Source organism: Melospiza melodia, chromosome 3, assembly GCF_035770615.1.
Source record: "Melospiza melodia melodia isolate bMelMel2 chromosome 3, bMelMel2.pri, whole genome shotgun sequence".
In the NCBI taxonomy this organism is placed as follows: domain Eukaryota; kingdom Metazoa; phylum Chordata; class Aves; order Passeriformes; family Passerellidae; genus Melospiza; species Melospiza melodia.
The window spans coordinates 11,781,281-11,795,196 of NC_086196.1; the positions used below are offsets into that span (position 1 = coordinate 11,781,281).

Consider the following 13,916-nt stretch of genomic DNA (forward strand, 5'->3'; position numbering starts at 1 on the left):
AGATGCAGCAGCAAAATTTCTTTGATGTCAATAAAAAGAAAATAAACTGCACTGTTTGTTGGGAAGTTCATGTTGCTGTGTTCCAGATACTGTGAAAACCCACCTGGCCTTTTGTCGAGGGTTTCTCTCCTTTTTTATTTACCAGCACAAAACAGTTCTTTCAGACCCTCCCTTCGCAGTGGAATAGGTGAAAATCATGTGCTGTGTCTCCAGCATGATCAGAGCACAAATCACCTCACCTATTTCTGATTGTTTATAAAGTGTTTGTGCCTGATGCAGCAGGCTAGACTCCAGTCATTAGAGAGGAACAGAGGCTACACTAATCTGAAATCAGATGTCAGCCTCAGGGTGACACCAATCATGCCCCAGCAGTGCTTATGTCTCTCTGAGGATTGCTAAGTATGTCTCGAAAATGAGCTTAGACTTTGAGCAGTCACAGTGCACTCATCTATGGTCTACTAAGTTCTCCACCAATTTATCTTCCATTTTCATGGACATTGTTGCTGAAGCCCTGGTTTTCTTGCATTCTTACTATTTCCAGCCACAGTTTTAATAAATTTTGATATTATCTTCATCCAGGTTCCACAATACATCCAGCTTCCACTTTGCCTGGAACTACACACTTTTTGAGACATCCCTCTACAAAGGTAGGTGGTAGTGATTAACCTCACATGTCAGATTGGAATCAAATATAATTTGATGAGTGCACCATGTCTCAAAATCCTGAAATGCCAGTGAAAATCAGTTATATTCTGTATGCAGATGAGTAGGCCAGTGGAAGAAACACACTATAACCTGTCTCCATATCACATCCAGCTTGTCTCTAGCATTGCAGAGGATGTTAAATCCTAAGGTGAGAATCACCAAGCTGATACTAGGAGACATCCAAAGAGCTGAGTGAAATGACATCTATTTTTGATGTAATTGTCTGCAGGAGTAGAGGAGCTGTGAGAGACAGAGCCTCTGGATATTTCTATACCAAAACAGATCCAGGAAAGTGATAGCAAGGTGACAGCAAGGATTAAAAGATTTTACAGCTATTACCTTCTGCTGCTTTTCAACTTGTTTCCAATATTTTATCTTAAAATATTTAGCTAATTTCTAATAAGAATGCTGTCCTTGTCAAATATATATATTTTAATCAATTACTTGCTGAAAAGGCTATGGGAAGATGTAAACCAGAAGCAGAGTAGACAAGCAGTTCACTCATACTGTTGGAGCATCCTTGGTACATGGATGTTTATGACATGTGAACATTTAACATTTCAACACAAACATAAGAATTTATGTTTTATTTATGCTTTACAGTTGCTTAGACCATTACATATGCACCTTCTGGCTTCACTAAAGACAAGCTAAATACAAAGACTCAATATTATTACAATGGATGGAAACTTAATGTCCACTGAAGCCATTGACCTTATTAAATATATAGAGCTACCTAATGTATTAACAAAGGTCTACCTTTGAAAATTATATTGCAATGCCTATTGGAGAATATAAAACATGCTCCCACACACACATGGAGTATCAGTGACACTGATGAATGAGTATTAGCATTTCAATGATGAAATCAGGAGACATGAGTGAACACCACCTGATACTGTAAATAAGCATGATTCAGAGAGAGGAGGAATAATTTTCTATCTACAGTCTAATCATGACCTCAGTCCTGACCTGAAAAGACCATTTTCCTTAGTGATTAAATCAGAGTTAATCCCACTGTGGCATGCACCCAGGTGTGCTGAACTGAGCTGAAGTGGTTATGGGACAAATGTTGAATTTTTAATATTCAAAAGCAGGACCAGGCATATCTTGGAAACTAAACTCAATTTGAGCATAGCAAGAATCCATTATTTTTAACTCTTTTAACCAACCACACTTGAATTTCATGCAGCGTATTTTATTACCTTATCAAGTGTTCCAATTTGCTGGGTTTTCTATAAATATTATTCATTACTAGAACTGCTTTGTGATCTTTAAAACTCTGTTTTTTCAAGAAGATATACATGGTGCTTTATTTGTCTAGACAATCAGAACACTATTGGGCTGGCAAGTACACAGCATTTTGCTGATAAAGGCACTGCAATGGTAATTCACAGTCCCAAGCCAAGCCCCCAAAGACCAAACACCATGGTCACAATGCAACTATGCTGTTGCCTAAACTTGCTGCATACAAAAGTTACATTTCATCTCTTGATGCAGTTATCCACGCCCACCAACTCAGCTACACAATTTTCAACTGCCTGACTTGAGACTTTTTTTAAAATTCATGTACAACAATAATCTCTGATCCCCAGCAGCAACAGACTTCAGCACCTGAAATGTTTATCCTTAAAGCATGAAGTAGAAAAGAACTAACCAGATGCTGCAACAGAGTGAACAGAGTAACCTTCTCCTCAATTCAGGAGGACTGTGCTCTCAAGCAAACAAAAAAAAAAGGCATCTTTTAAGTCTCAGATCTCAGCCAGACAAGATATCAACATGAATCTGCAGTAAAAAAAAAGGTCTAATATTCAGCACACAGAGTACCCAGGCTCTAAAATCAAGGATAAGCACAAGGGTAGCAAATTTTTGCAGCATCGTGATCCTAGAGCTGACTGATCCCACAGATTTGTAAGTGGATTATAGATCCTGAATCCCCCCCTTCCCTGCACTGACCCACAGGGCCACTGACCCGCCTTCTGCCACATGCAGAATCTGTAAGCCTGAGGCTGGCTGCAGTCTGGACATTCTTATTCCCACACAGAATCATGGAATCATTAAGGTTGGAAAAGACCTCCAAGCCCATCAAGCAAGCCCAACCTTTGTCCTAACACCACCAATCCAACTAAACCACAGTACCAAGTGCAGTCATTTCTTTATCATTTCCAGGGACGATGATTCCACCAACTCCCTGGACAACCCTCAATGTTAAACCATCCTTTCAGTGAAAAAAGTCCTCTTGACATCCAACCTGAACCTCCACTGGCACAGCTTGAGGCTATTTTTGATATTTATTAGTATTTATTTATTGAGATGCTTCAGATGTAAATACATGGCTATCACAATGGGATTTTGTATACCCCTATTCTACCAAAACATTTAAAAGTAGTAAAAACTCTTTGAAGAGTCTCACTCATGCAGCAGCATCCAGGTCTGATGAGAACAATTTTCAATAAGTGGTCACAAAGTGGTTTTATTTTAAATGTCACTGTCACACTGGCACAAGACAAATCAATTGTGATGAAGCATCTCCAATATATCTGTTCTTAGAGTCAGATTTAAGAGACACAACCTCATCTGAGATGAATCAATAATACCTTTCTAAAGTACAGAAATTTCCCCTAATTTTGCACTATCCATCAATTTCAATATTACACTTTGTAACTGGACGGGTCCAGTGATGGGTCCACGCTCAGGAAAGAAGTGAAGCAAGTGAACTGACTTGTGCTGCACTTCTGCACACCAATAAAAACACTGAGCAATGGCAAGCTGAAATTTTAGGTACCTAAAATGTATGGTAAAGTACCATTCTTGTCACTATAGTTCAGGCTTGCTAGGCACAGCATTTTGTACCATAAATATTTTCTCTCTCATATCAAACTGAAAAGAAAGCTAAAGTCCAGAAATATTGATGATGTCTGGAGAGGAAGCACTTCCCACTCCATACCTGAACACTGCTACTGACCTTCCCTCTGGCTCTGCATCCTTTGAACTACTCTGAATTGTTTTTCAAAATCACAAACAAGGAACGAGTCAATTACACTCTTAGAGCATAAAGCTCTGAGCCTTGATTATATGTGCAGGAGGAATATTCACTTTTTAATCAGGGTTGACTGTGGGGTGTGGAGGTAAGGCTATTTTGAAGATTAATTAGTTAATATTTGTACATTGCTTTGAAGATGTGAGATACTAAGTATTTTATGGCACCCAGCTAATGGCCTTAACTCTATCAGCAATAATGATGTCAAGGCCTTGAAGAATGGCCAATCTGAGTTGTTTTATATAAATCTTTGGAGGCTGTATCAATGAAATGCAGAGATAGAATTTTCAGGTTTGGTCTCAAATCCTCTTCCATTTCTGCCAAATCCTACTAGCAAATGATACTTTTTAAAAACACCAGAAGAAAAGGTGGGCAGTGGGATAACATAGACTTTTATGTCCTTTTGATTCAGCATTTGGCCTTAATAGAGATGAGTGGCTTACATGTTACAAACGTGGTACATCTGTTCTCATGACAGCCTGCTGAAGAAAACTACGAGCCTCCAAGTGCATTTTGCAGATTAGGTGCTCTGAAAACCTTAGGTTTTTTTTAAATTTGGGCCTTTCTCCTATCCAAGTGGCTAAAACCCACAGTGGGATTTAGGTGCATAAGTGTTTTCTGGATTTCAGCCTGTGTGACTTGCACAAGGTCAAGCACAGATCATACCTATACTATAAAGAGAGAAAAAAGTTCCAGTGTTCTCTAACCACTGCTTCCTTCCTCCTTTCCTATAACAGACAGATAAGCTCCCATGTTTTGCATTAGGACAGTCATTTTAAAAAAGCAGTTAAGGAGTTTACCTTTATTTAGTCTCATCAAAAGTTGAATCCATGCAGAGGATCTGAGGTCATGAGAAGACATCAACACAATCCCTTTCTTAGGCAAGCACAGAATGTAAAATCACAGGGGATATTCAAACCTTGGGATGTACCAACTGCATCCCTTTTGTATACCCCACAGCAGCTGGCCAGAGCACAGCATCAAACCCCAGGAGGAAAATGGCTATTCTGACAGTCACAATACTGGTGTGCATCTGTCACTGTGAGAAGGGGAGATTATGAAAGCAGGAAAAACAATAAAGGTGGCACACTGTGCCAGTCTGATATTCCAAGATCCATCCTCACGAAAGTTAAGAGGCCTCTTGGCATATGGCTTCAGCTGAGACCGTGGGTAAAATAAAACCCCAAGGTCTCCAGCTGAAAATACAAATGACAAATAAAGAGAAATTTCTGGAGGAGAGAGAATAGAGTGAGCCACCATGCATATAACAGGCATTTAAAATCAGAAAACAAATGGGAATCTTGTTATCATCAATTATGACAAAACATAATGTCACATAAAAGCTCAAAAACGTAAGAGACAAAGTCCTTTGACTAAATATGCTCTAGCTGCATCCAGCACAAATTGCACAGGCTGGAAAACTAAGCAGATTCTTACAGGATCAGGTATTATGTGAAGTGTTCAGGATTTGGGTTAATGAATACAGCGTTCTCCAGATGTTCCATCATTGTTCCAGAGTGGGAGGAAAACTGGCTGCAGACCAAATCAAATTTTTATACTCCTCTTAGATAGTGCCAGACGCTAAGATTTCACCAATATAACATCTGAGGCACAGAGACAACGCATCATGGTTGGATAACCCAATATTCAATCCATTTTGCTGAAGACAGGACAAATAAAGTAAGAATCAGAACATTCAATGAATCATATCAAAGGTATAAATTGAAAGTCAACACTTGTACTGCATATAATCTAGCTGAAAAAGAATTTATAGTCTGGCATTTCCCATTTAAACATTGCTGCTGCTTCTTGCAGATATACTGCAAATGCTAACTTTAAACACTGTCAGTCCTTTCGAGTTGGGTTTTCTGCTTACTTTATAAAATTTTTAGGATGCACATCCTTCTCCAGAGTAATGGAGAGTTTGAAAAAAGAAATTAATTGCTAAAAATGCCTAGTTTGCTTAGAAAAAGTTCACCATGTAGTGTTTACTAAGGAGCTAAAAATCAGTGTAATTTTTTTAAACATTTCATTCTTTTTTTAACAGAGTTAAACAAGAAAGTTTCTGGGATATGCAGAAACAGAGATCACTAGAGACAAAAAAAATGGCAGTCAGCATAACATTCTAGAAATGTCTAAGAGGTGATGACAGGAATAAAGAGTCAACATCTACACTGGCCAACAGAAACCCACCACAAGAAATAAACCAAGCTTTTCAAAAAATACACAGAAATTAATAATCATTTGCAAGTGCATTTTGAGTGCATAGCTGATCCACATGCTGAGCAATAGGAAAATGGATATGAGGGAAAAGGGTGTACTTGGGCAATGAGCTTCAGTTTTGAGGCTTAAAAGCAGACTGAGGATGAGGTCTGCAACTGCAAAGCTAAGGTCCAGCTCAGTTACACTAATCTGATTTGGCCCACACTTGTGCTTAAACTGATCACTTAGCCTAAGGATTGAAGGAGTGTGGTTGTGTGTGCATGCGTGCTTGCTTCTGGGAACACTTCCATAAGACCTCAACACCTGCACAGATGTTTTTTACACCCTCTGAAAGCAGGTCAGCAGTGAGCATTCACTGGGCATGAAACAACATTAAACTACAAAGCATTCCCTGCCTGGTGCTGGTGAGGATTTCAGTTTTGTGGCACAAGCAAGTATCTGAGAGTACTGTAGATATATTCACTATGAGTATTTGCTGTGCTGCTTCATAGGTGGCCTTTCTCTACTGGCACATGTCTGGGGGTCATACAACAGGAGGGAAAACAAAAAGGGGAGAAGAAGATGTCATTGGACTGCTGCCCAAGAATAGATCCTGGCTCTGGTCCTCTTAAGGCCCAAGGGCTGTACCAGCGGTGCAGTAAAAACTTCTGTGGCTTCAGGGACACAGCAGAACCTGGAGGCAGGAAGCTGCTGCATCACAGGGCATAGGTAGATGAGACAGGAGGTGTAGGACAGCTGCCTGAACACCACGTGTGGAGCACATACCAAATTTATCTTGTGCTAAACCTAGGGCTGCATCTTCTCCAGATTCAGCAACAACCTGGATCAGGACAGTAAGAACTAAAATATAGTCACAGCATTGAGAATTCATGGAAATATATCATGTTTGAGTACATCAATACTGAAATTCATCCAGAATATAGTGTTTGGATGATATTCCCTTACAAACCAAACCTAATCAAACAAAACAAAATAAAACAAATTTACAGAAACCCACCCAAAATGTTTAAACTTTAGAGAGACCAAGAAATTCTCACCTTCATTTATTTCAAACCTTTCACTTCTCCAGTTGTAGAAACATGTCATGTAAGTAAAACAGTATTGACTGTTTCTAAAAAGGAAAAATAATTTGCATAATACAAGGTAATAGTTTCACAAAGCCTATGTGTGCAACAATGTAGCAAGATGATAAAGAAGGTGCTGTAGACTTGGAAATTCAGACTTCAGGTCTCATTGACCTGTAGGTGAAAAATTTGAACTGTGTGTATTCATCTGGGGAATATCTTGCCTTTTAAGCATAAAGCACGCTCTCTTCTGCCTGCATTTGCCTAAATAGATCTTGAATTTCAATTCAGCTCTAGCTTCTTGGTTTATTTCTTTTTAAGTAATTATTTACAAATTACACTTCTTGAGAGTAAACTATCCAAGGAGTTACACTCCCCTCTCTTCAAATGTATGCGATGGATCTAATTATTTTTCTGTAAAACTTGTTCAAAAAACAAAAAACCTTTTAAATAATGACAGTCATTAAAAAACATTAGAGTCTGTCACTTATAATCTTTGCTAACTGCTGATAACATTTTATTACTGCTTAGAAAGGTTGATTAAAGCTTGTAATAGATTTAGTGAGGGTGAAAGATTAACAAAAAGGTATTTATGATAGAGACACTTAAACACAATATGTTCTCAGTAAACACTTGAAAAAAACTATCTCTGTGACATTTATAGAGGTTGCTCAAGATATAGTTTTTCATCTGCACAGTGAAACTGATAACAAGTTTCTACATGCTGGGGAAAAAACAGACAGAAAGGAAGAGGAGCACATTACCTTTGCATGTCTCATGTCTAAGCTAGTGAGAAAGTGCTCTTCAAAAATAAACCATCTGAAACCCCTGAAGGAGCTCCTGGGAGTGCTCTTTGAGCACTTGGACAAACTCCTTTGAAACTACAGCAATGAAAATTAAAAACCAGGCTGGATAAGAAGGTATTATGTAAGGGGTGTATCTTTAGGCCTGGCCTTAGCCTCAGCCCAACCTCCCCACAGACCTGGGCACCACAGAGCACAGCAACAGAATGCAGCCCACCTGGCACTCTGCGACAGGCTGGCAAGATGGACATCCAGGTTTTCCTCCTGCCCATCACTGGGAGAAAGTGCTGCCAACAACAGCCCAGCATGTTTCAGTGTGGAGAGGTTAATAAGGAAGGAGAGAACTGCAAGAGCATTTGGAAGTGACCACATCCCTCACCAGCACTGATCTGGGGAGAGATCTCATCCTCCTCTGGAGGTGCCAGCCTTGCAGTGCATGGCAAAGACCCTGAGTGGCTGGTGCCTTGGGTGAGAACACACATTCCTGTGGCATGCTACAGTCTCCCTCAAACATCTGGTCATTTATCCAGTCATAGGGGCTGCTTGCAGGTACTAATTTAATGGATGGCAGGATCAGCTTGCTCCTCAGTTCAGAACAGCCTCTGCTGAGGTCAGTGTGAAGGACCTGGTGCAGATGACAAGCAGGTGCCCAAACTCAGCCATTACAACCCCAGGCCAAGGATGTGAATGCAGATGCCATGGCAGAGAGCTTCAGCTGTTCTAGCTCAGTGCTGACCTTCAGCTGCCTGCTCTGCCTCTCTCTATGTCAATGAGATGGAGCAGGAGAGTTCATCTGGTTTCCACAAGCCTGCAGCTGACCTTTGTGAAATAAACAGAGGTCCATTCCAATAAGATGTGAGTCACAGCATGCTGAGCACCCACAGTCAGACAGCAGGGAGCAGGACAAGATACCAGGAGGGAGCTGGAGCAGACATTGGGAGGACTAAGTGGTTCAGACTACCCACCTTAAGGCAACACAGCAGGACTAGATGACCTGGCAAAGTCTTTTCTGACCTGATTCTGTAACACCCTCCATAAATAATCTTTGGTTTTTTGAAAACAGCAGGCCAATATTTAACACTCCACAAGTGACTATCTGACACCACAAAAATCATTTACCAGTAATAAATGACCAGCCAGATCACAGTCAAAACCAAACACATTTAAAAATAAAAACAATTTCTGTGCTGTGCATGTCTTGACACATCTATAGCCAAATATACATACACAGTCTGCAAACACATTAACGTGCTGCTCATCAGAGAGGTCAAATCGTGGTGAAGCAGAATGAGCTTGTGGTTAATCTGAGCAGAGAGCCACTGTCGGCAGCCTGTGAAAATGTTAGTACATTAAAGCACTGCAAAGTGGATGATAGATTATAGAACCTGTGAATGCAAGCTAACCTGCCCCAAACCATTCCTCAAATGCACTACACAGGCAACACTCATTTCAGGGATTACTCACAGCTTTCGTGTTGAAAAGTGGAAAATTATTTTTAATGTCAAGTGATGGTCAAAGCTAGGCTGTTAGTTACACCAGAAAATGCAAACCCAAACCTGCCTCAGGTTTAACTGTGTCACAGCCAACACATAGCTCAAACACAACTTCTCAGATTAGGTTATATAGTGACACTTTTTTTCCCTCATTCTTTCATACATTGGAAATTAATAAAGCCTTGAAAAATTTTTCCAGGCTATATAAAGATACACAAAGAGCAATAAATGTAAACAAAGACCTCATGTTTATGTGTTGATGTAGTGAGTCAGAATAAACATGACAGCTTTACCTGAGAAGTTAGAGTCTGAAAACAAACGTCTTATGTTTGGCAACAGACACAGAAGATTTTTTTAAAGAAACACCAAAAATAAATTTAGCAACATACTTTACAACTCCCACAGGTATGCCTCATTCACCCAGGCAGACTCACCAAAGTCAAGAAGAAAGCAGAATCCTGTAATGCTGGGTGCTGAGCATCTCCTTCAGGCCCTGCCAGTATCCCACACAGCAGCCACTTGAAACCTGTCCCTACGAGGCCAGCCTGCTCAGACAGCAATCATTGTCCTGAAAACAATAACAGATTAGTTCAGCAAGGTTCAGCTAGCATAGTGAGCTAAACCCACAGAGCCCACATAAGAAAGAAAGAGACTGGGATAAGCACAGTTATCTATTTCCAGCTTTTACACACTGGACACCAGCTCAGAGAGGAGCTTGTTGTGGCACACAGCACTAAGGCAAGGACTTGAGCCCCAACAGGGAGTGCTGTCAGTCTCCTCTGTCTCTTTGGCAACTCTGTTCTGACTTCTGTGACACCTGAATTCCTCGTGTATGATCCAGAAAGATGATTTTATATCAGGGTAACAAGGAAGAACAGGAGATTGTGAAAGACACTGCTAACCCTGGATTGTGATAATGGAAAGTTAATTCCACACAGTATAAACCATTTTAGAGTAGACAATGGATAGGGTACTTCCACCTGGCAGAAATTCCAGCTCAACTATGACAAACCTACTAATGGAAGAAATACAGGGACATTTTAAAGCTGGGTGTTATGAGTAACATACATTTAATCAAAGAATAGATAAAAGATCAGAAGAACCATGAAAGCCACGAAAAGTTCCATACTGTCAGTGTCTGAACAAAGCTAACTATCCTGAGTTGTAGTTCATCAGATGCAAAAGCATAAGATTAGCAGAGAAATCTGGATAGATTTGATTTAGTAGGATTTCTGGCCCCAACCTCAGATAGAAGCAATATTTCAGTTTTTACTTCCCAATTAGAAGGTACCACAACACAAAATCACATAAAAAACATTGCTCTGTTGACTGCATCCACTTGATTCAATAAAACTATAATGGTAAGATATTTCCCCCTTACATTTAAAACCTAAGGTTAGCAAACCAGAGGTTAAACCATGAGTTTTTTAATCAAGACTCTTTGCTCTTGAGTGCCAAAGTATTGTTTCCTTCTAGCTTGGGACACAGCTGCATGGGCAGAGCTATGGCTTGTGCTAACCACAGTTACAGAAATGGCATCCTGTCTCTTTCTTTTAATTAATAGCACAGTCATTTTAGGAAAATATGATGAAAAAAAATACATTCAAGAAGCAACAGAATAATTGCCCTTCCCAGAGCTGTGAACTCTAATTTTTGCCCTTTCTAGTGCAGTATCATTTCTTACACCTCAAGTATCACACATTTACACATTCACTAATGGTGTGTCTCAAGCTGAAGAAAGGAGAGTTATAACATGGTTCTCTTTGTGTTAGATCTGGTGGGTCTTACTAGAAAATAAATGACTCTGTGTGTTATACCTGGTGGTTTTTGTTAGAAAGCAAATTAAACCTTAGTTCTCAAAATGTTACTGGCTAAATGACATGGGGATTATTTAATCCTTCACTGAGTTCAGCTTGGCATCTTTTGAGGTCAGTGAGAGGTTTTTTTTCACTGAATGTTGAAATACATCATAATGAATCAATAATTAATTAGAGTTGTTTGATAGATGTGACCTCTGTTATGTTCCACAGATATTAAGAGAATTTTCTCCTATGCTACTCACTTTCATTTTTTCCTACTTCCATGTGTAGACACTCTCTGCTTGTAGCCAAATTTCCAGCAGAATTTTTTTCTGTTTAATGAAAGTGACCATTCTTCTAGAGAGATTTTCTTTCTCTTGGCAGTATCTTAGCTGTTGACAAAGTCAGTGTTCTTTGAGGAGTCAGGGCCCCACACCTGTTACCTCTGGGTGGGAAGGAATAGGCTTCTTAGAAGGAATCATTGCTGGAGGTGATGGAACAAGTCCTGGATGGTAAAACTCCTTCATTCCCAGCCTAGGGAGACCCCTGCCACTTCTGGGCCCATCCCCTATGGTGTCCTTGCATCATCATCTCTCAGTGTTACTCACCATTCATTTTTTTTCACTTCTGCTTGAAATGTCAAAAAGTTGGGAAAAAAATTGGTGGCCCTATTATATTTCTTGAGGAAAAATCATTTAATTTGAAACATTATTACTTCCTTTCTCTGAGTTCCTTCAATTTCATGAGTTAAGAGTACTTAACTTTAGTTCTTGACCTTGAAGGGAATCTGATCCATCAGCAGAAATTTTACCTATCTCCCTCTAGCACACACAAAGTACAGAAGCACATTGGTCAGAGAAGAACAGAAGAATGCATATGCCTATCAAATATGCTCTGGCTTGCAGGAACTGACAAATATCTTTCTATATACAAGAGCCAGAGCTCTTCAAGGAAAGCTAGAGCATGTCAACTGCTTTTTCTGGGCTCCCCCCAAAACCCTGGAAAGGAACATAAAACTTGAAGTTCAACGTACTTTTTGTCACCTGTGTGTGCACAAGACCACCTGCCTTGTGCTGATCAACAAAATATTTTACATTAGTATAATTTTCCTACTTTAACAGCTGCCTTTCTGTCCCAGATATCAATTTCTGTTGATATGGGAGATATGAGGACTTTGATGTTACTACACTTTGCCTATATACCAGTTTTCAGAATAGGGCTTTTATGCTAGCCAACATTAGAAATCATCCTCTGCATAAGCCAAGTCAAATACAAGGAAAAATACTTATTTATAAAATCCAAAATAAGCAACAGAGTTGTAGAGATTTTTAACATATGGCTAGCAAAAAGGAAAGAAAACTTTCTCTAAAATCAAGTCCAAGAGGCCCATCATCATCTCTTTCCTTCTTGTCTCACCTTGTATCTAACTGCCAAACAAGATCTAAACTACATCTGACCCACAGGGACATTGTCTCAGAGCTGGTGTACACCCTCCATCACAAGTAAATATATTCACAGAAGGGAACTTGCAGCCAAGGAAGAAGGCTAACTTATAACTTTGTAATCCATCTTGGAGTTTTGTACAAAGGTTCATTCAAATTCATCTCCCTTCCTTCATTCAGGTGTTGGCTTCAATGTCATTTCCCTGGATTATTTACTGGCCTAACATTTTCAAATGCAAATCTCCCTTCAATGGGCCAGGTGCAAATATCTCTTATCCTTTACTGAGCTATCAGTAAATCATTAATCCACAGAGGAGCAAAACACTCCCACTTATCAAGACAAATCTCAGTGTGAAGCTTTTCCAGGCTCCAAATTTCTTACTTCAAATCAGCATATAGATAGACAATCACAGCTGATGCTAACATTAAAGCATGATCTGTGCTTTTGGGGTAGAGGTCTGTGGGATGATTAATGCACTCCAGCCTCTCCCTGAATATTACCAAGGGCCTGATGTGACATGGCTACCAGGCCTGCCTGGAGCAAAAGCAGAAAGAGTCCTTGTTAAGTGTGAGAAGGACAAGCATTTAATAGTTCTTCGGCGTTTTAGGCTACAGGAATCTGCAGCATCTGCAACGGAGGATCTGAATAGATGTATTCTTCCAGCAGATCTGACATACATTTATTAATACAACATGAAAAATAAAAGGGGGGGGGGGGAAGCCACAGTAGAATCTAAGCCTAAGAATGTCTTAAGCCTCAGCAACTCCAAGTCACCTTATAAAAAATGCCAGAAAGTCAGAGGGGCTGCTGACCCTCAGACAGCCTGAGAGCACAGCTTCTGCCTGAAGCTAACCTCGAGCAGGTGTAGTGAGCACTGAAAAGCAAACCCTGCTCAGCTGGGCCACATCAGCACCTCAGCCCTTACACATCACCTAGCCCTGCTCCATGACCAGTTATCTGAAACCAGAGAACCTGCACCAGGCACCCTGAATGTGCAACTGCAGCGCTGAGTCACTCTGTTTAGGGCTGCCCCCACATTTAAAAACATTTTGGTTATTGATCTGAAGATTCATGACTCACAGGCTCAATATAGTGCTGAGTTTAAAAGACTGCTTTGTTCTTGGAAGTGACACATATGGTCTCCTCAGGGCAGCCACCCTCCTCTGCGACACCTGCTTCTCCAGAAGAAGCTCCACAAGGAGTTGAAGAGATGCCCAAAAATTAAGTAACAGGGGAAGTGGGTTGTGCAGCTATCACTCCATCCATACACTCTTTTCTAGCCTGCAAGGCTCGGATGTGGCAACATTATCCACTCTGTGGTGCATCACAGAGGATTACCAGAATGT

The 13,916-nt window shown here is 40.2% G+C and overlaps 1 long non-coding RNA gene across 1 annotated transcript in view; it reads right to left on the bottom strand.

Annotated features, from left to right (window-relative positions):
- The window catches only part of LOC134416663 (uncharacterized), a 40,653-nt gene that overhangs the window by 10,439 nt on the left and 16,298 nt on the right, over window positions 1–13,916 (bottom strand). The window contains exon 2 of the long non-coding RNA XR_010027315.1: window positions 9,763–9,896. This is a non-coding gene — a long non-coding RNA (uncharacterized LOC134416663). The remainder of the gene's footprint in view (window positions 1–9,762; window positions 9,897–13,916) is intronic.